Raw genomic sequence first — 26,718 nt, 5'->3', positions numbered from 1 at the left:
GTGATCACAAAAGCTGGGCACCATTGGTTCACATCTGTAATTTTAGTGACTTCGGAAGCTGAGCTCTGAGGATCCTGGTTTGAAGCCAGACCAGACAGACAAATCCAGTGACTCTTATTTCCAATTACCCAGCAAAAAAAAAAAAAAAAAAAGAGCCAGATATAGAGTTGTAGTTCAAGTGGTGGTATCAACTTTGACCAAAAGATCTGTGCAAGACTGGGAAACTGCTTACATTCTAATCCATTCTTATACCATTTTCAATATCAGGTATTAAATTTCTAAGTGAAAAGAAAAAATAAAAGGGATTTTAGATTGTGCCTCTTTAAATAAAACAATATTCAACATCTTATAAGTTCATTATTTTTATTTCTTGAATCTTCTATAAATTGCCTGTAGATCTTCTCAGTCTTTTTGTCTAATGGGAGATTCTCTTTAATTGATTTTAGTGAGGTCTTTATAAAAAAATCAAAATTATGGCTTTCATTGTTTATCGCTTACATTCATAGGAGTAAGTCAGCAGTTTTGTTTCCAGGTTTGTGGGGATTATGTGAGATATGGATGTAAAAATACACAAAAAAAGATAAGGCATTCTAGACTCGTATTTCATAAGCTTTCTTTCCCGGAGTGCTTCTGAATTATAGTACACACACAATCTGCCATGCTGTGGGACAGAATGAGATAGGTGCTATCATGGAAAGGTCCTTTAGTTGGGCACTAAAGGGTAGATCACACATGTAAGCCTAGCTACTAAGGAGGCCTTGAGATAGGAAGATTATGGTTAAAAGTCAGCACAGGTAAAAAAGTCTATGGACTCTTCTCTCCAATTAACCACTAAGAAGCCAGTAGAGCTGTGGCTCAAGTGGGAGGGGATCAGCTATTGGCAAAACAGCTAAGTGGGAGCTCAAGGTCCTGAATTCAAGACCCAATATCCACACACAAATACACATACATGCACACAAATACACACACATACACATATTCAAAGGCCCTTTAAAAAGAGTTTGGATAGCTCTCTGTGAATTAAATGGATAATTATGGTCAATCATGTACAACCAGTCCTCTAGTCACTTGCCAATCCAGTTCAATGTACTTTTCAGTAAATTAGACATGTTGTAACGGTTTCAAAAACAATACACCGGGGGCTGGGAAGGTGGCTCAGTGGTAGAGCGCTTGCCTTGCATGCATGAGGCCCTGGGTTCGATTCCTCAGCACTACATGAGCAAAAAAGAAAAAAAGCCCGAAGTGGTGCTGTGTCTCAAGTGGTAGAGCGCTAGCCTTGAGCTGAAGAGCTGAGGGACAGCACCCAGGCCCAGAGTTCAGGCCCCACAACTGGCCCCCCCCCCAAAAAAAATCAAAACAATACACCTTAACTCACTCTGGATGAGGTAACATATTAGGTAAAATAACAACTGAGATCCTTTGTGGCCATGGACCAGGAAGAACAATAAGGTCTGTTCCATAGACTAGATCGATAAGGGGAAAAGCCGCTAAAGCCACTGCAAAGGGTCTGGAAAGCCCATGTGGCAACACTGCTTTCAGTACCAGTTAGACCTGATTCACTCTGGTCAGTTAAGAAGGCTGAAAGGAATGGCGGGAAGATTCAGAGAAAGTGACTAGAAGGTTTGGAAATGAGGGATTAGGCAGCAGAGTTGTACAAACAGGAACTGTTTAGCCAGCACAGAATCCTTTATTCCACAGCCCACCTAGTCTGTGATCTCATTTTTTTTTTTCCAATTCAACTCCTCAGTCAGGGAAGATTCATGGAGTGCTTGCTAGAGAGGATGTAAGTAGGAGCAAGATACCATCATCCCTGCCCCTAGGGAGAATTTATCATTAATGGGGTACATGGGAAATAGATAATTAAAATAGAAACTTCTAGATGAAAAGCAAAAGATGCTATCAGGATACCAGGAGGAAAAGTGACCAGAATCATAATCCATGAAAGGAAGTGTTTTCTCAACTTTGTGATTTGGACGTGTGTGTGTGTGTGTGTGTGTGTGTGTGTGTGTGTGTGTGTGTGTGTGTGTGTGTGTGTGTGTGTATGTGTGTGTAGAGCTTTTATATAATAGTCTGAGAAGAGTTACTGAATGTCTTTAAAGGCCTTGCCACATAAACAAGGGGAGAGATAAAGGAATCACAAATATTATATCAGAAATTGGTTAATGAGTATATAGGAGGAGTCAAGGGAAGGCAGTAATCCAGACAGCCTCTAATTGTGGCAACGAGGTAAGTGCTATTTACCAAACCGGAACTCAAAGAAAAGCAGCTTCAAAGAGGAGTTGGGGTTTTGTGAGGAAGGGTTGTACCATTGGTCTATCATCCTACTTATGACAACAGACTTCCTGGGAAGCTGGTAGATGCACAGTCTAGACCTCAGAGAGACCTGGGCTGCTAAGGTGGGCCCCCCAAATTTTAACACACAGATATTTGTTGTCATGGAAGCAGACGAAATCGTTCAGGAGTGGAAAATGAGACCAAGCAAAGGATTAGGGAAAACTCAACAGCGTAATCAAGAAATGAAGAGAAGAAGGAGAGCCATTAAAAGGAGTGGTTAGTTGGAAATAGGTAGGGAAGAAAACAATATATGGTACCATAGAAAACAAAGAAAGAACATGTTTCAAGAACATAGTGCCAACTTCTTTCCATGCTTCAGAAAACTAAAGAATAGGAATTAAGGGACTGGGAAGGTGGCTCAGTGGTAGAGTGCTTGCCTTGCATGCCTGAGGCCCTGGGTTGGATTCCCCAGCACCACATAAGCAGAAAATGCCAGAAGTGGCGCTGTGGCTCAAGTGGTAGATCGCTAGCCTTGAGCTGAAGAGCTGAGGGACAGCGCCCAGGCCCAGAGTTCAGGCCCCACGACCGGACCCCCCAAAAAAGAAAAAAAGAATAGGAATTAAAAAAAAAAAAGGAGTTCATGCGGGATGTTGAGGAATGTGTTATAAGTGGATGGCTGGGGACAGAAGCCAGGTTACAGGGAGCTAAACTTGAGTAGGAGGTGAGAAAGCCGAAAGAACAAAGCTTAGGGTGTGTGTGTGTGTGTGTGTGTGTGTGTGTGTGTGCGCGCGCACGCACACGCGAGCGTGCACACAGCATCTGAAAGTGACAGGGAGAGATGCAAAATTGTTAAAGGCTTTTCATTTTCAATTTTTTAAATAAAATATTTTATCAATCAGTTGATTTATTGCAGTTTAAACTTATTTCTTGTTTCCAATAGGCAACTACTGTTTTGCAAATTAAATGTTGAAATTTCTAAGTGTAGATTCTTGTGTAGAGTCTTATGAATTTGTAAGAACCCGTACAGACAGACAGGTGTACCTTTTATCTAGTTCCCCAATAAAATATTTTGTAAATTGACAGCACAGCATTGTGTAGGATATTATCTTGATACAGTTCACGAATCCTACTCAGGTCCATTTGTGCTCCTGTGTGTGTATGGGAATGTGTTCTTGTAAATATGTGTACTGACATGCTGGATTCTTCCTTGTTTCCCCTTTACAATATCTATGCTTTCTGCTCAGTCCTTAATCCTAACTCCCTACTGCCAGCTCTAGCTCTAGACAGCCATTAACATGTTCTCCATTTCTATTATTTCATTTTAACAATATTAGGTATAGAATTATACAACATATCCTCTTTAGGGATTAGCCTTTCCCATTCAGTACAATTCTCTTAAGAAACATCATTCCTGCATTGATCAACAGTTCCTTCCTTTATGTTGCTGTATAATATTCCATGGTAAGAATGTATCACCCCCTCACACCCCCTCTTTTCTTGGCCAGTCCTGGGGCTTTAACTCTGGGTCTGAGCACTGTCCCTGAGCTTCTTTTGCTCAACGCCCTACCACTGGAGCCACATCCAGCTTTTTTTGAGTAGTTATTGGAGATATGAATCTTGGGGGAAAAAAAAAGAGTCTCGGGGAGTTTCTTGCCCAGGCTGACTTGGAACCACAATTCTCAGATCTCAGCCTCCCTGAGTACCAAAGATTACAGGAATGAGCCACTTGCACCTGCCATGCATCACCTTTTTAAGGATATCTAGATTGCTTTCATCTGGGGTTATATGAACATGGCTGCTATGAATAAGCTTTTTGAGGAAATATCCTCTTCATTACTCTGGGATAAATGCTTATGAGTCCAAATGCTGAGTTACAGGGTTAGATTTTAGATGAGTCAGGCTTAGTTTTAAAATAAACTCCCAAATTGTTGCCCAGAGAGGGGCTGAGATGTAGATGTAGATCCAGAATGCTGACAATGCTTAATGGTGTCCATGTGCCAGGTTGTGTGTTATTCTCTGGCAAACGTGAGCTGCTCTGGCAGGTAAAAGAGTATGTGGTCAGAAAGGTAACAGGAGTTTTCTTTCTTTTCTTATGTGTTTATTTTACTAGAGTGGAAAGACAAGGGTAATCAGACTTTTACTAAAAGTCCAGGCTGAGCTTAAGCTTGGCTTTCTGCAAAACCATACCCACTGGAGGATCTGATGGAGAAGACAGGCTCTGATCTTGAGTTCTGTTCCTCACTCCACAGAGATTCATTTGGGAAGAACCATCTATAATACATACTGAGTTTCTTATCTGGGATCCTGCAGGGGTTCCCAATGGTTGCCTCTTTTGTGGCCCTTCATAGACCATTGGTTCTTACATGTTACCACAGGCTCATTCTGGATGACAGAACTTGTCATCAAATGCTTCAGAGAAATGCTCTCACAGGGCCTAAAAATCAACTTTTTAAAAACATTTCAAATATATCAAAACCTATTGGAATCCGATTTAACACTTCAGATATGGGTACTGAAATTCAAACACTGTCTTCCCAAGCAATGTACAGGTTTGCCTTATCGCAGTAGAAACTGAGAAAGGACAAGAACTGACTTATAAATGTGATAAATATTTTATTCTAAATGATAAATATAATTAGCCCCCCTCACTACTTCTGTATTCTCTGAGCCTTGATTTTCTCATATTCTTTTAATTTTCTTAAAGAATTCACCTGCTCACTAGGCTAAAATTTTTATATTCAATAGTTATTAATCTTCTTTAACTCAATACTTAATGAACATCACTTGTACTAAAATAACTAAAATTGAAGAATAAGTCCCCCTTAGAATAAGATGTAGACTTTAATGTAAGTTACAAAACTGACAAATGGCATGTATTTCATTTCACATCTGCTTAAAATAGACTGAAGAGCATAAACCTAACAAGTAACCTGTTTACTCTACTGGATGGATTATAAAAATTTCTTTCTCCTCTCAATATGTTTCTTAAAACATACCATGTAATTCAAAACCTTATTTTGTTGCTTCTTTATTTGTTTGGAAAATGTTCTTTAAAAATAGAGTTCCACATTTCTCATTAGGCCTATGTCTTATATAAGGCTTAAATGTTAAGCCAATGGAAATTCTACATGTTAAGTTAAAATCACTTTGACATGTTGGGCAAATTCAGAAAAAATACCTGGCTAGGATCATAATCAGTACTTATATTAGTATAGGAAACAAATGGATAAGAAATGAGAATTTGGCTGGAACAGAAGATAATTTAGAAGGATTTGAGAATTTTAGGCTGTCAAATGGAAGACATATTCACTGTCTTCATTGAGTACAATGAATTTGGAGTATAAAGGAGAGATTTCTGTCCAAAATAAGAAGTAACCATAACTTCTAGAGAACTCAACAAAGAAAAAAGCTGCCTTAAAAGCTGTAAATTTCCCATTATTGCAACTACACTTATTTGAAAAGAAAAAAAAATCTATAATAGTAAGTACATTGCAAAATTCAGTGCAAAAAGGTTTCGGAAAAATGAGCAAGAATTCTTCTCTTTCATTCATTGTTCACTTAGTGAAAAGGCACACATAAAGACAACTTCCATATTTCAAGATATACCCATAGAAAGGGAGCCAAAGGGCATAAGTGACTGAGTCTGAAAGAGATGTTCAGTGAATCTGCCTTCACCTACTCTGTACGTCCATCCTCACAATAATCCATTTTCCATCCCATCCTGACTTTCTGTTGCCAACTGTACTACATGAAATGCTTCTTTGTCTATAAATATCTGTATACAATTCATTTTTACCACTGAAGGAATGTATGCACAACATATATTTTTTCCATATTCCTAATTTCTTGAACACATTATCATCAGGTACTTTTTCAGGAGGGGAGGTGGCAAATAACTTCAAACTGCATGAATTTCTGCAAGGTACAATCACATTCTTCAGAATTTAAAGGGCATCCTTTTATTTTTTTAAAGTTGTCACTTGAATTCAAACTCTTTGGAAAACATGCATAATAATCTTAATGATCCCATTGAGTAGTTTAAATTCAAATTGTGGAGCATTTGAAATACCATCCTGGCAGCACTTTCCATAAATTACTCTCAAATTCAACACACACACACACACACACACACACACACACACACACACACACACACACACACACACACACACACACACACACACACACACACACACACACATTCCCTATCTCTCTTACAAATACCATACTAGCAAACCTAAATTATAGTTTCTTTTCTTCGTATTCCATTTAAATTGTTACTTGGTCGATACATGAGTACTGTGGTATCTATTCATAAATTTCTGTATAAATTTTCTGAAAAAATAATTTTTTATGACAGGCACAAATTTGTATCTATTTCATTAAGATAAATGAAACGATTTCACTATAGAATTCTTGACTATAACCTGAGTTCATGCTTGTGTTTAGAAGTGCATTTGGATGTATGTTTTGATGTGTGGTAAACTGAGCCTGATTAAATCATTTACTTTCTGACACACGGTGCCCAACAGTTCTCTTTGAACTTGTTTCTGAGGTTTCTGAGGAGACAGCTGACCTAAACTACTACCTTGAGATGAAGAACTGAATCGATACCATCTTGAAATTTAATGATTAAAGGAAAAAAGTTCTTTTAAAGGAAAAAGGGAAAAGATTACTTTCACTTTATTTCTAGACATTTTCAAAAATGTTATTTGTTTATAAAGTTTGCTGATGAAATATTAGAAAACAGGAAATATAAATATAAATGAGCAATGGAAAATTCTGTTTTTTTCTTTTCTTAATCTATATGTGTGTATATATATATATACATATATATATATATATATATATATATATATATATATATATATATATATATATATACTGTATAAGCAAGGTAATGTGTCCATTTCCTATCGAGCATTGTTACAGTCTCTTTTATTTTTCCCCTACAATGAAAAATTCTGACGTCAATATACAGTTAAAATAAAGCAGAATTCCAAGTTTGTGCAATTCCCTAACTCAATCACATGGTCACTGTAAGAAAAATTTTCCCATAAACTTGAAAATAGGGATGTTCTTTGCTAATGAATTATACTGAAGTCCATCTCTCAGAATAGAAAAGCAATGGAATATTTGATACCTCTTAAAACATCAATGAAACAGTAATCAGATTCTTGGAAATAATCAGAATTTCAGAGACTGAATAAAGACTGTTTTTATGTGCTAATGGCTTAAATCAAAAGTAACAATTCACTAACTTGAGAAAATTTCTAACAAGTAAATCCTCTAAACTATAAGTGATGGCTGGGCACTAGCTGGTTAAAATAAAATGTATTGGGTAAGTTAGTATTTAGAAACTATCTCACCATATAAAGTTGCTTATTTTCCTTAAAAATGATTTTAAAGTGCTAAAGTTCATAAAGTTTATTATGCTTAAGGGCCAAAAGAAAATTGTTCCAGTGTTGTGAAAGTCAGAAGGAAAATTTACCATCATCATCCACAAATATTAACAAATGCCAGCCAAATTTGAGGCCTGTGCAGGGAGCCCCAGGGAACAGAGAGAGAAAGGACATAGTAAGACACAGTTTAGTGGAGGAGACAGGAAGGACTCTGGCATGCTTAGATAAACTACAACAAAATTATCCCCTCAATCTTTCCCATCCTGGCCTACTGCTGAAGTCAGGTTATATCCATTTTGGAGCTTAATCTACATTCCCCATTGATCCATTTGGCTGCCTGTGATCATTCAGAGAATTTCTCAAGGATTGACAATTCTGTCGTTTTTAAATGCCCATTAGAATGCTTGACATAGAGAGGATGCTTGGTAAATATTTATTAGCTAGACTTCAGTGGACCGGGTCACTTAAGCAGAAACCGAGATTCAGAGATCAGAAAATTAGACTTGTGAGCACAAGCAGTTAGGCAGACATAAGCAGAAATGAGGAAACACCCCAGACAGAAAGATTCCATTCCTCTTTTTAGAGGTAGAATAAAAATTTCTAGATGATCCACATACTAAACAAACCATTAAGATAATAGCCTTGTACCCTCCTATGGTGCACACTCCCAATATTAAGGTCAGTCATGTGCCTTGAAGTTATAATGACTATATGATCTTCCATCACAGGATTGAACCAAGAAGGGCAAAGAGAATGTAATGTGCAGGGACCTGCCCTCATTGTCTCAAAAAGGGCAGATATAACTTTACATACCAGGTAGTCATGGCATAGTTATCAAACCACTTGGAGAGAATCTATAAAGGAAGAGTCCTCAGTTTCATGCCAAATAGCATTCCCAGCCTCCTGGATAATAAAACTTCAGGCCTTGACCATAGCATTCAGCCCTTATCTGAACTGCCTACCTCCCATCTTAAGGTAGAATTATGTTTTACAAATAGATCATTTTTTTCCATCTTCCTACTCTTCATGTGTTTTTTTCCCCTGTACCCTGGGCAACATCCTAATCTTAGACATTTCACTCCAAGAATCAAGGAATATCTAGAATAACCAGTGACACACTCCAAGTCAGAAACTGGATGTATGACATCCAGGCTCAGTGTCTTAGCTTCCTTGAGCCTCAAGTTCTCTTACATCTAACTTAAAAATAACATCTGCCTTGTAGGATTATTGAGTACATAAAATATAAAAACAACAACTATAAAAGCTCTTTAGGCATATGCATTTAAGTCTAAGATATGATTATGCAGGTGGTAAATGGTAAAGGCCATATAATTAACATAGCTGGAAAACAGATTCCATAAAGTTGGCAGTGTTAGGGTTCAGATTATGATACTCCAAACCATGATGCTTTAACATCTTGAGGACTTTGTAAAAAAAACAACAACAACAAAAAAACCCAACAACAACAACAAGAAAGATGGGAAGCAACAGAAACATCCAAAGGGCTGAGGTCTTTCACCTTCTCCTGACTTCCTTGCCACCTGCTTTTCTTTCTCTCCAAGCTAGACAGGGGCTTTTCTCTGGTTCTTTTACATGACTAGACACAGTAGAAATATAATTGCAATGGATCCTTTCCCCAGGACTCCCATCAACCAGGGAAGATTTTGATTATTACAGCAGATGAAACTGCTCTGCACAAAGTCATTGTCTCCTACATTACCTACTTACTCCTCTATCCTCCCTGTACAAAGAGAAAATATAAGCTTCTAGATCTCAGTGGGATTTGGGTATTTACTTTTCTTTCTTGAGATGCCCACACACACTTAGTAAGTTTGCATGTATACTCTGTCTCCTGTTAATAAAGTCTACTGTCCATGTGTGTCAGACACAATTAACCATTCAGAGAGTAAACTGAAACTAGATTTTCTCTCCTAATCTTAATTTCATCTAACAGCACTTGGGAACCAAGTTATTATTTTTTTTCTGAACATATCAATGAATGAACTGATAAGCCAAGCGCTTGCAGCACACACATGCAATCCTAGATTCTCGAAGGTGAGATACTAGAGGAACATGGTTCAAGGCCACCCTGGGTAGAAAAATTCATGAAGCTCCATCTCCAAAATAATCAGAGGACTTCAGTGGTGTGGTAAAAGTGGTAGAACACCAGCCATGCATGCATGCCAGCTAACTCATACCTTAAAACTGGCTAATTATTATTATTATTAATATTAATAATCTGGTTATTAAATAATTTTTGAAATTTACAAGCCTTTCTGATACCTGGGGGGAAAAGTCCCCTGTATTTTCTTTTTTTTGTTTTTTTTTCTTGGGGGGGGGCTGAACTCTGGGCCTGGGCGCTGTCCCTCAACTCTTCAGCTCAAGGCTTGCGCTCTACCACTTGAGCCACAGCACCGCTTCCGGCTTTGCTTATGTGGTGCTGAGGAATCGAACCCAGGGCCTCATGTATGCAAGGCAAGCGCTCTACCACTGAGCCACCTTCCCAGCCCCTCCCCTGTATTTTCATGGGACTTTAATTTACTGTTCTGAAAATAGGGACCCAGATTACAGGACCTAGCTTATTCCAACTTTAGTAGCAGAAGGCTGACTTCCACTCAATTTTACCAATAAAATGAACTTGAATTGTGTAGTTCTATCTTAGCTCTTAACTACCCAAAAGGAGTGATTGTACCAATATGGCTTTAGGTTTTAGTACATACTCATTGCTATGAATTGCATTATGATGTCATCAGAGGAAAAACATGAATCTATAATAAGACTGTCCTTGAACACAAAATTGTTCTTCTATCCCAAATTTTTCTTCAGAATACCTCATTTAGAACAAATGTTCAATAAATCCTTACAAACCAATATACTGATTTATTTATCCTTTGATCCTGGAAGTAGAAATGATATTCAACATGGAAAATAGTTACTTAGAAATCAGAATTATTCAGGTCCATTCTTTTCCTCTTATTAAATCAACTTTATTTTCAAAGTTCTAGTGAAATGTTACCTCCTCTTAGAGGTCTTCCTAGATGCTGGTCTGCCCATGTTTTGATCACAGGACAGAGTATGTCCTTTTCCCTGAGTTCTTGCTACTGCTTGTATCTCTCATACAGTTGAGTCTGCTGACTTTGTCGTGTTTTGTATCTTTTTGCACATCTGACTCTTTTTACCCCTCTAATACCCTGTGAGGGCATGGACCACGTAGCATGTGGCTCTGCCTTCTCAACAACCCCAGCAGTTCTGTGAACCCAGAAGATGCTCATTCCACGCCACTCACTCTTCAGATAAAAACATGCCAAAAGCATATGTTAAAATGCCCGCTTAATCCAAGGCAATGGAGACAGGTATCCCTGCTCTTTCTAGAATTCTCTTCTATAAGAACTGACATGTACCCTTGAGAAAAATCTGACAGTACATTTTCACAAAAACAATCTTCTTCATTTTATTTGACTTTGAGCTTAATTAATAGTAATGCTTAACCTGCCACGTCTTAATTACATAAGCAAGTTAGTGAGTCTTATTGATCCATGCATGAGGAATTAATTCCAAAAGAGACTTTGACAAAAAGTTCCTTTATGAGGGAACACATCATTATTCCAGCAGCTCTGCCGGAATGACCTGCAGAGACTGAGCACAGAGACTACGGCCAGTTGGGCTTCTTGCCACTTGTGACAATTTCCTAATGATCTAATAGGAATGTGCAATAACTCTAAAAATAAAAAAAACTATCTCTCAAGTAAAATATATCCTTAAAGGAAAATGTAGCCGGGCTGCACAGTAACTTAAACATTAATGGGACCCTACTGGGTTTTCAGCAAGATTCTTTCAAGGAAATGTCATATTAAATAAATATCCATTAAATAACTAAGTATATAGCTTGCATACCTAAAACAATAGGATATTTTAATGTCTACTCCATTAATCAGTCTGATAATGCATCTATAGACCTATGGTCCAAAATCTTAAATAATGTTAAGTAACAGACTCTATGTTGCAACTCTAACTCCCTACATAGTAGTATTTGGGAATGGAGTCTTTCAGTGATAATTAGGCTTAAATGGGACCAGGAGGGCAGAGATCTCAAGGGAGTTATTTGTGCCCTTATGAGAAGAGATACCAGAAAGCTTGCTTGGCACATCCACCCCACCACATTGGGAGAAAGATAGATGGCCTTATGCAAGCCTTAGTACACTACTTCCCTGACTTTGAACTTCCAAATCTCCAAGACTATGAGGAAACCAATGTCTGTTTAAATTATATGTTAGTCCATGGAATTTTTTATAGTAATTAAAATTGACTAATATAGTATAGTATAGTATTGGAGACTCTTTTGGGAAATGCAGATTAGAGTTTGGGAGTAGACTAAGAAGAAAGTCACAAAAGACAGCAGGAAAAAAATGAGCTTGTCCCTAAGGAGCTCAGGGTCTTACCTATTGTGAAGATGAGATTATCTATCGATATGGAAAAGGGATAGAAATAGTAGTAAAAGAGAGGTAAATGATTATTGCAAAGGTATAGATACAAGTCGTGGACATAGACAGTAAGGGGGTGCATGCACATAGTTGGAAAGGATTAAGGGAAACCAGGGGTAACCCAACAAGAAACTAAGAGTTGAAAATATGAGCCTTGCCTATTAGAAGAAGAAAACAGTTCTATCTGATAACTGTCATCTGTTAGCATGAATTTATTTGAAAGTGAGGGAGAAGATAAGATTTAGTATCTAGGAGCTCAAAATTCTGCCCAATTATTTTCCAAAGCCCTTGGTTTTATATGCCTTGGATTTGTTAAGGTGTAATGTGAGTAAGTGATGAGTTCCTGTTTATCTCTGGAAGTAGGGAAAGAATGAGTATGTCCCATTAGGAGAAAATAAGATGGACTACATGTCATGCTAAGAGGTTTTTGAGACAATTCAAATTAGGATAGTCATATAAGATGATGCTAAGTGAAATGAACTCCAAAACATGGATACAAGAAGTTTTTCTTTGTTGTTGTTTTTAATATACTATGTTATTTCTTGTTTCTTTTGTATGTTCTTCCCCCTATGGTATATCCCCTGTTGTCACTGTATTTGATTTTTGTACCCTGGTATTGTATATATGTTTGTCTGAATTAGGGAAGGGTAGGGGAACAACAGAATGGTGAGACAAAGGACAAGGGGGGAACCAGTGGAACAGCAATATACACAAGACAATATGTTGGAAATGATCTGCACAATTTGGGAGGATTAGGGAGGAGGGAAAGTAGGAGAAACGAGGGAAGCGGTAACAAGTTTGACAAGTTAGTGACATAACTGTAACCCCTCTGTACTACATCACCTTGAGAATAAAAAAAATTAGAATAGTCATGGCCACGGTAGTTAAAATGAAACTAATTGGAAATATATTCCTTTGAAAAGTGAACATTTATACTTTTAACCCTCGTCTGGACAAATAACTCATACCTGTATTCCTACCTACTTTGGAAGTTAATATCTAAAGTTCTCTGTTGGAAACAGTCCTGGCAAGATAGTTGATGAGAGTGTTTTTCTTGTTTTTGTTTTTTTCCCTCAGTGGTCCTAGTGCTTAAACTCAGGGCCTGGGTGATGTCAGTGAGCTTTTTTTTTTGTTCAAGGCTCACACTCCCATTTGAGCCATTTCTGGCTTTTTGATGGTTAATTAGAGATTAAAGTCTCCAGCTAGCTTTGAACCACAATCCTCAAATTTCATATGCTTGAATATCTAGGATTATAGGCCTGAACCATTAGCAGTGGTCACCTGCAGTGACTCACATCTCCAATTAAACAGCATAGAGTTGAAAGTAGAGGTGTGGCTCAAGTGAGAGTACTAGCCCTGAGGGAAAAAGTTAAGGGACAGTTCTGCCACAGCCCTGAATTTAAGTGCAATACTAGCAAATCCCCTCACAAAAGTACAATACACATACAAACAGTTTTATATAAAGTGAACAGTACTGAATGTTAGGGTTGGATAGTAAAGAACTGAGAGGAAACACAAGGGAAAGGTGGGGGAGGAGAGCAAGAGGCCTGCCACCAAGAGCAGAAGGAACTCCTTTGAGACCCCTTTTCTGCAAGAAATGAGCTTGAGGAGAGATTTTTGGAAGCAGACTATTATTTATTTATTTATTTATTTATTTATTTAACTTCGCTATGGGAGGAATGAGTACAGCACACTCAGAGTCATCAGAAACGACAAAACTTTTACTCAAACTCCTTGGCAACTTCCATGTGTGCAGAAAGTTGGTATGTTTGACCTTGAGCACAGCAGCTCTTATGATAATTCTGTGGCTGGAAGCTAGACAGCTGGCATCCCTTGCACATCTTTCCCCTCAATCTTTGATATTTACATTACAACAGTGACTCTGCTCATAGGTTTCTGGAGCCAAGTTTTCTTCATCTCTTCTTACATTCACATAGTCTCAAGTCCAAGGTGGAACAAAGGACAAAAAAATAGTATCTTAGCCAGGAGACAATGGCATTCGGCATAGAACAAGGTCACCTTCTAATCCCCATATGAAAGCCATGATAGACTTCCCAACTCTGGCAAGTCCTCTGTAAAGAGCTCACATAAGTAAAGTATCAAGGACTACAATGACTTTATACCACCATTATAACCAGGATCAATGCTGTTAGAGAGATGGACATAAAAGCTTGCATGTTCATGAAAGGCTCATCTCGTTGGAGGAAGTTCCTGGGAAGGCTTTTAAGTCTGGTTGATTCAGATTTTTTTTAAAGAATGGAGATGGGAAAAGACATAAGGTAAACAGTGGTCTGGACACACACACACACACACACACACACACACACACACACACACACACACACACACACACACACACACACACACACACACAGAGACCTCCACATCACTGTTCAGAAAAAGAGAGTAATTTTTAGCAAGTATAACAAGAAGAATGTATAAGAAAGAGAAGAGGGGTAACAAGGCTTGACAAGAAATGTACTCATTGCCTTACTCACGTAACTGTAACCCCTCTGTATAGCATCTTTACAATAAAATAAAATTTAAAAAAAGAAGTATTTGGGTTCTCTTATGTATGCTGAGTTATAAAATCAGATATATAGATATCAAATTTAAATGTCTAATACTACTGCACTCACATCCCAGATCCTGAAAAAGATAAAATTTTCTTGTCATCTTATATAGAAATTCTTTGGAAGTGCCAAGAATTCTATTATTTTAATGATTGTGTAGCAGGTGATTTCTTATACATTTTGAGGAAACCAAGCTTCCACAATCATATCAGTTACCATCCTTCAGATTCCATGAATTTAGAAGCTAGCCATGCTCAGGAAAATAATCCAGGGAGTGAAATGTTCTTGATTGGTGACTCAAGATAGGGAATATTCTCCTGTGCAGATTTTTAAAGGTCTCTTGGGTCAGCCTTCTCTCTGACTTTTGTTCAGTGTGGTCCTCTCTGAGTCTTCATTTAACTATGTAACTATGTGAGGTAAGAAACAGTACTTTCATTTTTTATATGTTTTGAAGCTAAAAGAGATAGTGAATGCAACTGGCCAAGTTGGGCATGACTCCCTCCTCCCTACAACTGCAAATACTTGTACAAGAGGGTTATACTATGTATGTGTGTGGGAGGGGGAGGGGAAGTGTTTGTGTGCATGTATGTGTGTGTCAGTCCTGAGGCTTGAACTCAGACTTTGGGTGCTGTTCTTGAGCTTTTTTTTTTTTTTTTTTTTGCTTAAGGATAGCACTCTACCACTTGATCCACAGTGGTGATTAATTGTAGATTAGATAAGAGTCTCAAGGACTTTCCTCCCCAAATTGGATTTGAACACTTAGTCTCAGGTCTCAGCATCCTGAGTAGCTAGGATTACAGGCATGAGTTACAGCTATTAGACTGGAGGTTATAATTTAATGTGCATTTGTGTATCCAATACTCCTTGATCAGTCACCCCTAGGGTATGATTTTAATTTAATTTTTTCATTCTGTCCTTAGAATCATTTGTTGCCTTACCCCAAACTCCTTAAATGAAAGACTGAATATCTTACATAGAGTCCTTCAGCTTATTTTCAGGTTCACTTTTATGACTGATAGTTGAATTTTAATCTCATGCACATAACCTTATGCTCTGTTTTTATTTTTTCTTCTATGAGTAAATATAAATCTTCCTTTTGGGGTTGTGGAACAGTTCTGAAGATCCCTAGCTTCTATGCTATATTACCATTCCTTTACTCACCACAATATATAAGATATGAAACAAAACCAGACATAAGCACCTTCTCTCTTTTTTCCTATTCTTTTATCTCTAAAGTAGGAAGTTTACTGAAACACTGCCAACAATTCACTCAGCCTAATGAAGTGTATAAGTAATGGGATTAAATAATCTTAAACCATTATTACAGTGTCCTGATGCTGACATTCATCCAAACTCTGGCAAACGTGGAGTGGTGAGTTCATGCTTGATTTAAAAATAAACAAACTAGGGCAGTAGGAAGGTTCTAGCATAAAGTTTCAGAGGCATTTAACCTGGAAATCTGAGGCCTTTCATTCTGGTTAGGACTGAAGTAAACACTGTCCTATTTCTACACTTTCCAACTACAATCTACAGACTCCAACATTTTCTAGGGATGTCTCTCTGGACTTGTAGCCACATATGGTTAAATCCTTTATGTCAGCTCCCAAAGAAAGCAGTTCTTTGAAGGCATTATCAAGGCTCATGGTTTCTATTCCTGCCTCTGCCATTAATAAACCATATGACCTCAGGCAAATCAGTCAGCTTTCTTGAGCTTTAGCTTCCTCAGCTATAAAATAACATTACTGAATTGCTAAGGTTCTTTCTCACCCTAAAAAAAATTCTAAATAGTTTGGAATAGGAATGAGGAGGAATATGATACATTTAGCTGGGTCTATTTGTTCTCTCATCCAAGTACTAACCAGGCCCGACCCTGCTTTGCTTCCGAGATCAGACGAGATTGGGCGCGTTCAGGGTGGTATGGCCGAGATTGGGCGCGTTCAGGGTGGTATGGCCGTAGACTGGGTTTATTTGTTCTAGGTAACCTACTCACAGGTCTGTGCTTCAACAGTGAAGGGCTGGGACTATTTGAGGAAAGAGACTGAATCGACCAGTGGCAAGATAAGGTAGTAAACTTCGATTCCACGATGGAAATGCTGTTGCTATTGTGGAATTATGGGATAACTTAGATACTTAGAAAAAAAAAAGGTGATTTCCCTAAGTATGTTTGATCTGCAAACCATTTTGTGCATGAGATCATTATGCTACAAAAATCTGTAGTGTTAACTTATATCATTTGCACTTGTGAAAGTTAACCTGGACAGTTTGTATCTTTTGTTGCCTGTATGTGTGACCATTTTCGCCTGTTACATTTTCTAAACCAACCTTAGAATTTTTATTTATCAACCCACTGAACTTCCCTTATTCTAATATTCTAGTATGGAATTTTGGTTTTTTTTCCAGAAAACCTGAAATTAATCACAGCATCTATAAATATTTATACTGAAAATATAAAGAAATTAATGATATAACAAAAAAAGATTAGAATAGCAGATACTTCTATGCAAGAGACTTGGAAAATGACAACCCAAAGAACATCAACTGTATTTCTAATGTTTTAATTCTTAAATTGGGTAATAGGTATATGGACCTTTGTAATGTTATTCTATATATCTTTATATGTGATAGAAGTATTACATTATAAATAAACATATATGCATACCCACATATACATGCATGAATTTAACTTTCACAATTCCCATTACAAAGATGTGAGTACTAAAATGATTCTGGGCATAGCATACCTACATCCAAAGAAAAGACAGAGAGGAAAGTGTGTCTTTGACTAACATTTTTTTCTTTGATTTGACCTACAGCTTGTTTTGACTTACTCATTGTTTAATTTTTGTGAATTATTTTTCAATAAAAACATTTAAATGATAATTTTTTCCAACCTGATATAAAATTTAACAAATTTTATTAAAATGTTTCTAACATTATCCTAATGTTATAATCAAATAACAACTTGGGATGTTTTATTATCGAGTATCTGTGGTAGGATTTCTGTATTTTGTGGGGAGGGTCAACCTAAGTTTGGTATTAACCATTATGATCAAGCTAGCCTTATAAAATGATTTGCGAAGTTTCTCCTGTCTCGTCAGTCTTTGAAAGTTGAAATAGCACAGGAATTATTTCTTCTTTGAAGATATGAAAAATTCTCTCACGGAAATGTCCTGAGTCTTTTTTAGATAGCAGCTTTCACTTCCTATCCATGTTTCTGAGGTTTTCAGAAGTCTCTCCTTGTATATTTTACATTTGCAGAGGAAATACCTTCTTTTCTAAAATGTTTTCTATACCTATACTAAGAGCTTTCTCACTTGCAATTTTCTATAATTTTGTCTCTCTCCCCAATGCTTGATTTATTTTTACCATTTATTTATTTGTTTGTTATTCAAAAAGCCATTTCCTGGACCGGCCATTTTAAATAATGGTTTCTTTATCCCGTAATCTGCTTTTAACAAATTTTTCAAGTTAATTTGTTAATGCTCTTTCTTGATGAAATGAATGATACTAGCATTACTAGAAATTTAACTTTACTTCTCATTCTTTTGTTCAGGCAAGGTTATCTTCATCACCAACAGTTCTTCAACATGTATTTGTCTATCTTTTTATATACTTCTTGATTTTCTGCACTTTTATCTTTCACTCTGTTAGACAAAGTAGGAACTATCTATAATTGTCTTTTAGATTTTCATATGGTGTTTTTTCTAAATCTTCCAATGCATTGTAAAGAAGATATAGTTTCTTTGTTGTGTAGATCAATGCAAATTGATTAGATCAATTTTTAAATTTATATCATCCAACTCAAATAATTGATTTGTCAAAGATCAAAAGAAATGTGCTAAAGTTTTACAAATAGATTTATCACTTTCACCTCATCTCATCAATATTTTATGTTACATTTTTCATCATAAAGATATTTAACATGAAAGGTCCAAAGCTCCTCAATGCTCCTCCTCATTGAGGAATTAAAACATTGCCAATAAAATAATGTGGTTATATTTGTGTTGTTGATTTGATAGTTCTGATCGTCTTCTTTTGAATTATATAATTTTTGGCCATATTATAGGTAATTAACATTTTCCTTTAAAAAGTGTTCTTCTGAAAACTATATTAAAGTATTAAATTACAAATATAACTACTTTTGATTTTTAACTAGTAGTTTGAGTGGTTTAATGTCACTCATTTTATCTTGAACTCTTGTACTGTATATCTTGATTAATTTATTCATCAAGTAGCATACTTTACTTTTTAGAAAGTGTATTTAGGTGGTATATGTTCTTTTTAAATGTCCACAGATAGGCTGGGCAGCAGTGATTCATACCTATAATTCTAGCTACTCAGGAGGCTGAGATCTAAAAATTGTGGTTTGAAGCCAGTCAGAGTAGGAAAGTCCATGAAACTCTTATCTCCAATTAATGTCTAAAAAGCTGAAAGTAGAGCTGTGACTCAAAGAGTAGCCTTGCACAAAACAGCTCAGGAACATAACCTAGTTCCTAAGTTCAAGCCCTAGAAAACACACACACACACACACACACACACACACACACACACACACACACACACACACACACACACAATGTCTATGGATATTTAAGAGACTGTAAGGCATAATTTGATATATTGTTATGCAGCATACACTATGTGTATGTGTAACCACATTACTCACAAGCTCCTATATGTACACATATATGTGCAAAGTTATGTATACCAGGATATAAAAGGAATGTGTAGGAAAATGTAAACTGTCATATTTAGATGAAAGAATTACATGCTTTTATCCTTCTATTCAATTTTTTTTTCTCAAATGAACATGTAATACTAAATACATTTAAACAAACTAATATAGTAAGAATGATTATTCTTATGTCAGTATACTTTCAAGTGTCTAAAAATAATGTGAAGGACAGAAGTCTAAAATTCAGTTCAGATTTAATTTTTTATTTTCAAATATTGAAGACAACAGGAAAAAAATACCTATGAAAAAGGAAACAGCAACAGCAAAGGAGATTGCCATTCATTTCGCTGGTGGATTTGAGAATCCAAGGTTCTGGTCAAATTGCAGTTCTGATATATTCATTGTCTATGAAACTAGGCAAGCTGACATGTTCTGGGACTTTATTGCTTGTTACGAAAAAGGAAAAAACAACAAATATGTTACCTATTTGCTAGGTTCATCTGAAAATAACATGCCATAAATGAAAAGTGCTTTGTAAAAGTTAAAGCACTAACCCAATTCTTAGTGGCTCTGATTATTTTCAATTTTAAACAAAAGAGTTTTTTGCATAATGACTGCAGATAATTCAGGGAGAATATGGCTTTTCATGGGTAGCTCTGTAACTTTGCAAGACATGATTTGTATATATAGTTATCAATTAAAATCTTGGAAATGGAAGGTTCTAATTATGTCTGGCTTTGCTTTAAATATGAATAATGATTTGCACACACTATTTCTGTGTCTTTGGGAAGTAGCTCATTTGTTGTAGGGTGGCATCATATACCCAGGAATGAAGAGCAAGTTATAAGCACTGACCTTAAGTCTTCATTTTCATCTTTTGCTATGAAAATATCAAAGCTGCATTTATCAAATGGGACTAATAATCTCCCCCTTGTCTACCACAAGGTTCTAATAGGGGTGCTGTTACAATAACAGATGGCGCAGGAGCGGTATAAAATGTAAAGTTGAATGAATGGAAAAGATAACTTCCTAGAAGTTCAAGTGGTTAAACAGTAGAGTTAAAAAAATCTTTATCTTTCTTGGGAGAGAGTTAATGAGGTCTCTTCTTGTGTCAGTACCAAGCTGTTTTAATTACTATGGCTTTGTAGTAGAGTTTGAAATTTGGTATTGATATTCCTCCAGCACTGTTCTTTCTGTTAAGGATCATTTTTGCTATTCAGGGTCTTTTATTGTTCCATATGAATTTTTGGATAGCCTCTTCTATTTCCTTGAAGAATGAGGTTGGGATATTGATAGGAATCACATTGAATTTGTAGATAACCTTGGGAAGTATTACCATTTTCACAATGTCAATCCAGGAGCATGGGAGGTTTTTGCACTTTGAAAGTTCTGTTTTGATTTCCTTTTTCAGGTTTTTAAAGTGTTCATCATAGAGGTCCTTCACTTCTTTTGTTAATTCCTAGGTATTTTATTTTTTGTGGGGCTATTAGGAATGGAGTTGCTTTCCTGATTTCAGCCGCACTCTTCTCATTGTTGGCATACAGAAAAGCCATTGATTTTTGAGGGTTAATTTTATACCCTGCTACTTTGCCAAAATTTCGAATCAGTTTGAGAGTTAATGAGCTGAGGACAAAATATCAAGAAGAAATTGTGTGTGTGTGTGTGTGTGTGTGTGTGTGTGTGTGTGTGTGTGTGTGTGTGTGCGCACATGTTTGCATGTTGCTAGACAGAGGGAGGACAAGAGGGAAATACATCTTGGACATTAGAGAACAGAGGTGGACAACTAAGAAACGGAATAAAATTGAGAACTGGTGGCCCGAGCTTCTAATCCTAGCTTCTCAAGAGGTTGAGATCTGAAGATCCTGGTTTGAAGTTAGCCCAGTCCATGCAGAAAAGTTTATGAGACTCTTATCACCAATTAACCACCAAAAAAGCCAAAAGTGGGGCTGTGGCTCAAGTGGCATCAACCTTGGGCAGAAAAGCTAAGGGATATTGCCCAGGCCCTAAGTTCAAGCCTAAGGACTGGGCACAGCCCTCACTCCATCCCTCAAAAAATCACAGAAAAAAAACTCACAGAAAATATAATTAAACACACAAAAAGAGAGAGAGAGACAGACAGACAGACAGACAGAGACAGAGACAGAGACAGACAGATGGACAGACAGAGAGAAAGAGAGAAGTTCATAGGAGATTTTACAGATTTACTCAAAACTCTTGGTTCCTTTTCCAATACCCACATAAGGCTCTGACTATAACTGCTTTAAAAATATTTTATTAGGAGAACTTGAGTATATAAAAGGACAAATTTCCTGCAGAGGTACAAAAGCCTAGCTCTTAATGGAGGTTGAAGAGTTAGACTGTTTTAACTGTAGCCATTTAGTGCCGTTAGGGAGCAAAGGCTGCTAGTGCGTCAGTCATTAATGTGCCAAGTTCAGGTACCTTAAAATGTTTAGTCTCCTGTGGAGTTGGCTCTCTATTTCCAGAGGTCTTTTAGTTCCTGGGATTTCAACTTGAAGAAAAATGTCTGTACTAGCTTCCACTATTATTGAGTTAGGACTTGGATTCTATCCATTCTGCATAAGAGCCTTGGTTTAGTGGAGGATCCTTGGCTACTGTTTCCTAAACAGACTTGTGCTGAGAATTTCTGATGTGCTGTGTCCCTAGGTCCAGGCTCCTTGGCAACAGTAAGAAGAAAACAACAATTTCTTTTGTTAAATCTGCTCTAGGAGAGAGCTTGTCTCATTAGGAGCAGAGGGATACACAGGCAGAAGGCATGCTGTTGCTTTCATATGCAGAATCACAAAAAATCAAGGACCTCTTCTCATATCTATCTTCATATTGCTGCCGTGAAGTCCATTCATTTCAATATTTTTAATTTTTAATTTTTTTATTTCTATATTTTTATAGCGGCTACAGGCAGGACATTGCCCTAAACTTAAAATGCCTTTTATATTGTACTGCATACAATACTAGAGAAAGCAATGACAGTAATGATAGTAAATCACATTAAGCCTTTACATGAGTAAACGTTTGCATGCTATATAAAATATCACACTTGTCTCTTTAGTCTTTCTTACTGAAGGTATGAAAGAAATTATTATCTTCCTTTAATAAATGATAGCATTGAGTACTCACAAGTTAAATGACTTGCAAGCATATGTTCTCATTCTAACCCTGTGTTAACCTTTTCATTATTGGTGTAATTATCAGTTGAATATAAAAAAATACAAGATTTACCCAAGAGCATACTGAGTTAGAAGTAAGATAAATACATTCAATTTATATTAATTTATTACTCAAGGAAGTTTCATGCTCTTAATTTTTAATTTGTTCATTTATTCAAAGCTGTAAGAACACTGAAAACTAAGTCTTTAATATATTATTTCTACTAAAATGGAAAAAACCTTAATTGGCATTGCCAAAAACTATGTAATTAAATAATAACTATGACTAGTGTACTTATTAAATTAGTTCAAAATAATATAAAAACCTCTTTAATTAGGGTGATTATACAGTTTAATATATGAGATATACAATTTAGTATAACTCATTATTGATAATGGTTCTGTAGACTGGGGAAATCTTTCAAGTAAAATGTAGCAAGATGCCAGATATGGGGGTACACACCTGGAATTAAAACAATTGGGAAGATGAGTCAGGAGGATCATGAATTTGAAGCCAGTCAGGGTAAACAGCAAGACCCTATCCCCCCTCCCAAATTAAAAACCACAAACCTCAAACAACAACAAAATAAATGTAACAAAGTAAAGCAAACATCCTCCAAATTATGTTATACTTGACTTGATAATGTAAGTTTTAAAAGTATTTTTTAAAAAAGCAATTCCAAAACTAAAAATGTAAATTCAATTTTCCATAAGAATATTACTTATAATGCTAAAAGACTATTATATACCTAATACCTTCTGATTGACAAATGGTTTTAAAATGAACTAAGTAAACATAATATAAATCTAATAGATAAAAAGTTAAAAGTCAGGGATTATTAAAAATAAAAAACTATAGGCATATTCATATTAGCTTAGCAGATGCAGAACAGAAAATATATATGTAAGGAGAATTAAAATGCCATATTGAATTAATTAGGCTAACTACTATCACTTATTCACAAAGATTAAGAATTTTAAAAATGTGTTAATAACTAGGAATTTATTAATCATTAAAAGGAATCTGTGTTCAACTCTGCATTTTATCTAAAAAGCATGTAAATACTTAATTTAAATATGATCTTAAATTTGTCAGTAGCCAATTTAGGAAGAAACAAATTTAATTTTATTAGCCTGGCTGATTCTGTGATGGAGAGTATCGAATATAGCTGATCCTGACACAAAACCAAATGAACCACTATGCTTATTCTACCAATGAGATAAAAAGAAGAGAATAAGGGCTGGGAAGGTGGCTCAGTGGTAGAGCACTTGCCTTGCATGCATGAGGCCCTGGGTTCGATTCCTCAGCACCACATAAGCAAAAAGAAAAAAGCCGGAAGTGGCACTGTGGCTCAAGTGGTAGAGCGCTAGCCTTGAGCTGAAGAGCTGAGGGACAGTGCCCAGGCCCAGAGTTCAGGCCCCACGACCGGACCCAAAAAAAAAAAAAAAAGAAGAGAATAAAAAATAAGGGTATATCGGTTATTGCTAAGAGACTAAGGTTCCTTTGCTTTGCATAGGACATCTTTTAGACATTGCTCTTCAAGTAATAATTATCTTAGTAAGAGTAGTTGAGTGAATCATAGAGGCAATGGTTCTTGTTCTAGGGCCTTTGGTTCTGAGAAAGACATATATAGTTCTGTGATTGTCCCTAACACAAAGCCTTGTTTTCTTTTATTCTCCTTGTTTCCCCATCTTTTTACACAGCACTTGTGTTGTGTAACTTACTGGATTAGGAAATTTTAGAAGAAACTAGAGTGCTAACACCATCCGAAGCCATGTGTTGAACTCTGGAACTGAGATTGAGCAAGGGTCTTTGAGCAAGCATAATTTAGTTCTGATAAAAATTAAATGACATTTTAGAGTTGTCATGGATAGATCTCATGAAAGAAAAAAATCTCGATTAAATGCTCTTAGGAAGACAAGTAAAAAAAAAAAAGATGGTTAAGAACCTCTGTCATTGAATTTAACAAGTGACTACATAGTTAACAGATAGTTTCCCAGGCTACAAGCATACAGGCACACATGACCAAGGCAAAGGGGTTGGCATGCTGAAAGAATCAGAGGTTCATGCTTGCAATGGAGATTGAGATCTAAGCTGACACACTGTACAAATCCATGTCTAGGGTCATATTTTCCTAGGTTTATTACACATCAGGAAGACAAGCAAAGCATTAAATATGGCAGAGGGGAATAACCGAGAGATAAAACAACTGCCTGAAAGCCCAGCAAACCTCATTATAGATACAATGCTCAGAATAGTAAATAACTGCACACATCTATTAAAACGAATCTCAGGTTAACACTAATTTCATTGCTTCATCTTGAGGAATCTTTGGGGAAAATGCTACAGTCTCCCTCACTATATAGCTGGGGAAATAGCTCGCAATTTCCCAAAGAAACAAAAGCATTAAGTGATGGAACCCAATGCAAATCCATGTTCTCAGTGTACTATTACATTGTTTCCGATCAGTGTCTTCAAGATTTCTGGTTCACAAGGGATAAAAAGAAGAGCTGAAGAAAGCTGTGAGCAGAGTACCATTAAAGTAGCTATTGAAAAAAATGTAATCATGTAGTGTCATATAGTGTCACTGTGGACTCTGCTAATGTCACTGTTAGAACTCAGGACAGGAAATAATTATAAAGACCGTCCTACCCAAGTCACGGTGAATATTTAAAGAGGAGGGAGGTACTATAGAACACATTTATTTTTCTTTTCAAGGATATTTTCAAAAGATTGTTTTTGAAACATTTTATGACTTAAGAGTGGCAAGCTTTTGCTTACTAGACTTTTTCTCCTTCTAGATCAACTAGACATTATTGCATTAATCTTTTTATTTTAAACAAACTAAAACATGCAGAATTTGTACAAGGTAAAGGATGTGAAGTGTGAAAAGGTGAATAAAGCCCTGGCTATGATACTTAGGACAGAGCATAAGAAGACGATTTTCTCAATACTCCTGTATTCTCACTTCTAAAGATAAAAGCTGTGCAAATCTTAAGATTTTTTAATCTTAAGAATTCTTTTCCGGCTCTAGTAGTTATGCATTACATGTGTCCCAGTTGCCTTTGGGAGGGAAGTAAAATAAAATTGAACTGAAGAACTGCAAGCAATATTGCATCCTTAATTGCATCTTAATCTTGAAGAAATTATTTTGTGTATGTGAGTGTGTGCATGTATATGCATGCCAGCCCAGGGGTTTAAACTCAGAGCCCGGGCACTATCCCTGTGCTTTTGTACTCAAGGCTAGCACTCTACAACTGAGTCACAGCTCCACTTCCAGTTTTTCTGGTGGTTAGTTGGAGACAAAAGTCTCAAGACTTTCCTGCCTGGGCTGCCTTTGAAATGGGATACTCAATCTCAGCCTCTTAAGTGGCTGGGATTATAGGTGTGAGCCACTGTGGGCTGGCTAACTTTGAATAACTTTTATGTTGGCATCCTTCGGCATGGCAGTCAAAGTATGATTGTTTTGTGGATCTGAAAAAAAAGAAGTATTACTTTTCCTGCAAATACATGTCAAATGGATCATGCAGATAGAAAGCAAATGTACCTTATTAGATTCTTTAAAAAGTTTGTTTATTCATTAAACCACTCTAGCAGAAGATATTATAGTAGATTAAGTAGCTCTACAAAAAAGTGAAGATGATGTGACTGAGTATATTTAGTTATACTCCTGTGTTACTTAAATATAGTTGTGTTCTTTCTAAAAAAAGAAAATAATTATTAGCTCAGTCAGCAGTGCTACTCATTCAGCTTAAGGTGCTCTATAAAGAGTTTCTCTGCAATACTGAAAGCCTGCTGAATACAGTGGTTAAGAATCTTTTGGACTAGATAAGAAGTCCAGAAGTGCGGAATGCCTATAATCCTAGCTACTCCTGAGCTGAGGATCTGAGGATCTGAGGATCTCGGTTGGAAGCCAACCTGAGCAGGAAAGTCCTTGCTACTCTTATCTCCAATAAACTACTCAGAAAAAACTGTAAGCAGTACTGTGGCTCAAGTGGTAGAGCACTAGACTTGAACACAAAGAAACTCAGAGACAGCATCCAAGCCCATAGGTCAATCCCCAGGACTGGCAAAAAAAAAAAAAAAGAATCTAGAAGTTTGGAAGAGCACTGACAATTCCAGAAATCTGTGAAGTTGCTCCTAATATG

The 26,718-nt window shown here is 36.5% G+C and overlaps 1 protein-coding gene across 6 annotated transcripts in view; it reads right to left on the bottom strand.

Moving 5' to 3' along the window:
• The window catches only part of Lpp (LIM domain containing preferred translocation partner in lipoma), a 694,821-nt gene that overhangs the window by 91,782 nt on the left and 576,321 nt on the right, over positions 1-26,718 (bottom strand). The gene's annotated exons all lie outside the window — the stretch shown is intronic.

The sequence above is a fragment of the Dipodomys merriami genome, unplaced genomic scaffold (assembly GCF_024711535.1).
Source record: "Dipodomys merriami isolate MVZ:Mamm:240054 unplaced genomic scaffold, mDipMer1.0.p SCAF_2, whole genome shotgun sequence".
Lineage (NCBI taxonomy): Eukaryota > Metazoa > Chordata > Mammalia > Rodentia > Heteromyidae > Dipodomys > Dipodomys merriami.
This window is presented reverse-complemented; position numbering and strand designations above follow the sequence as displayed.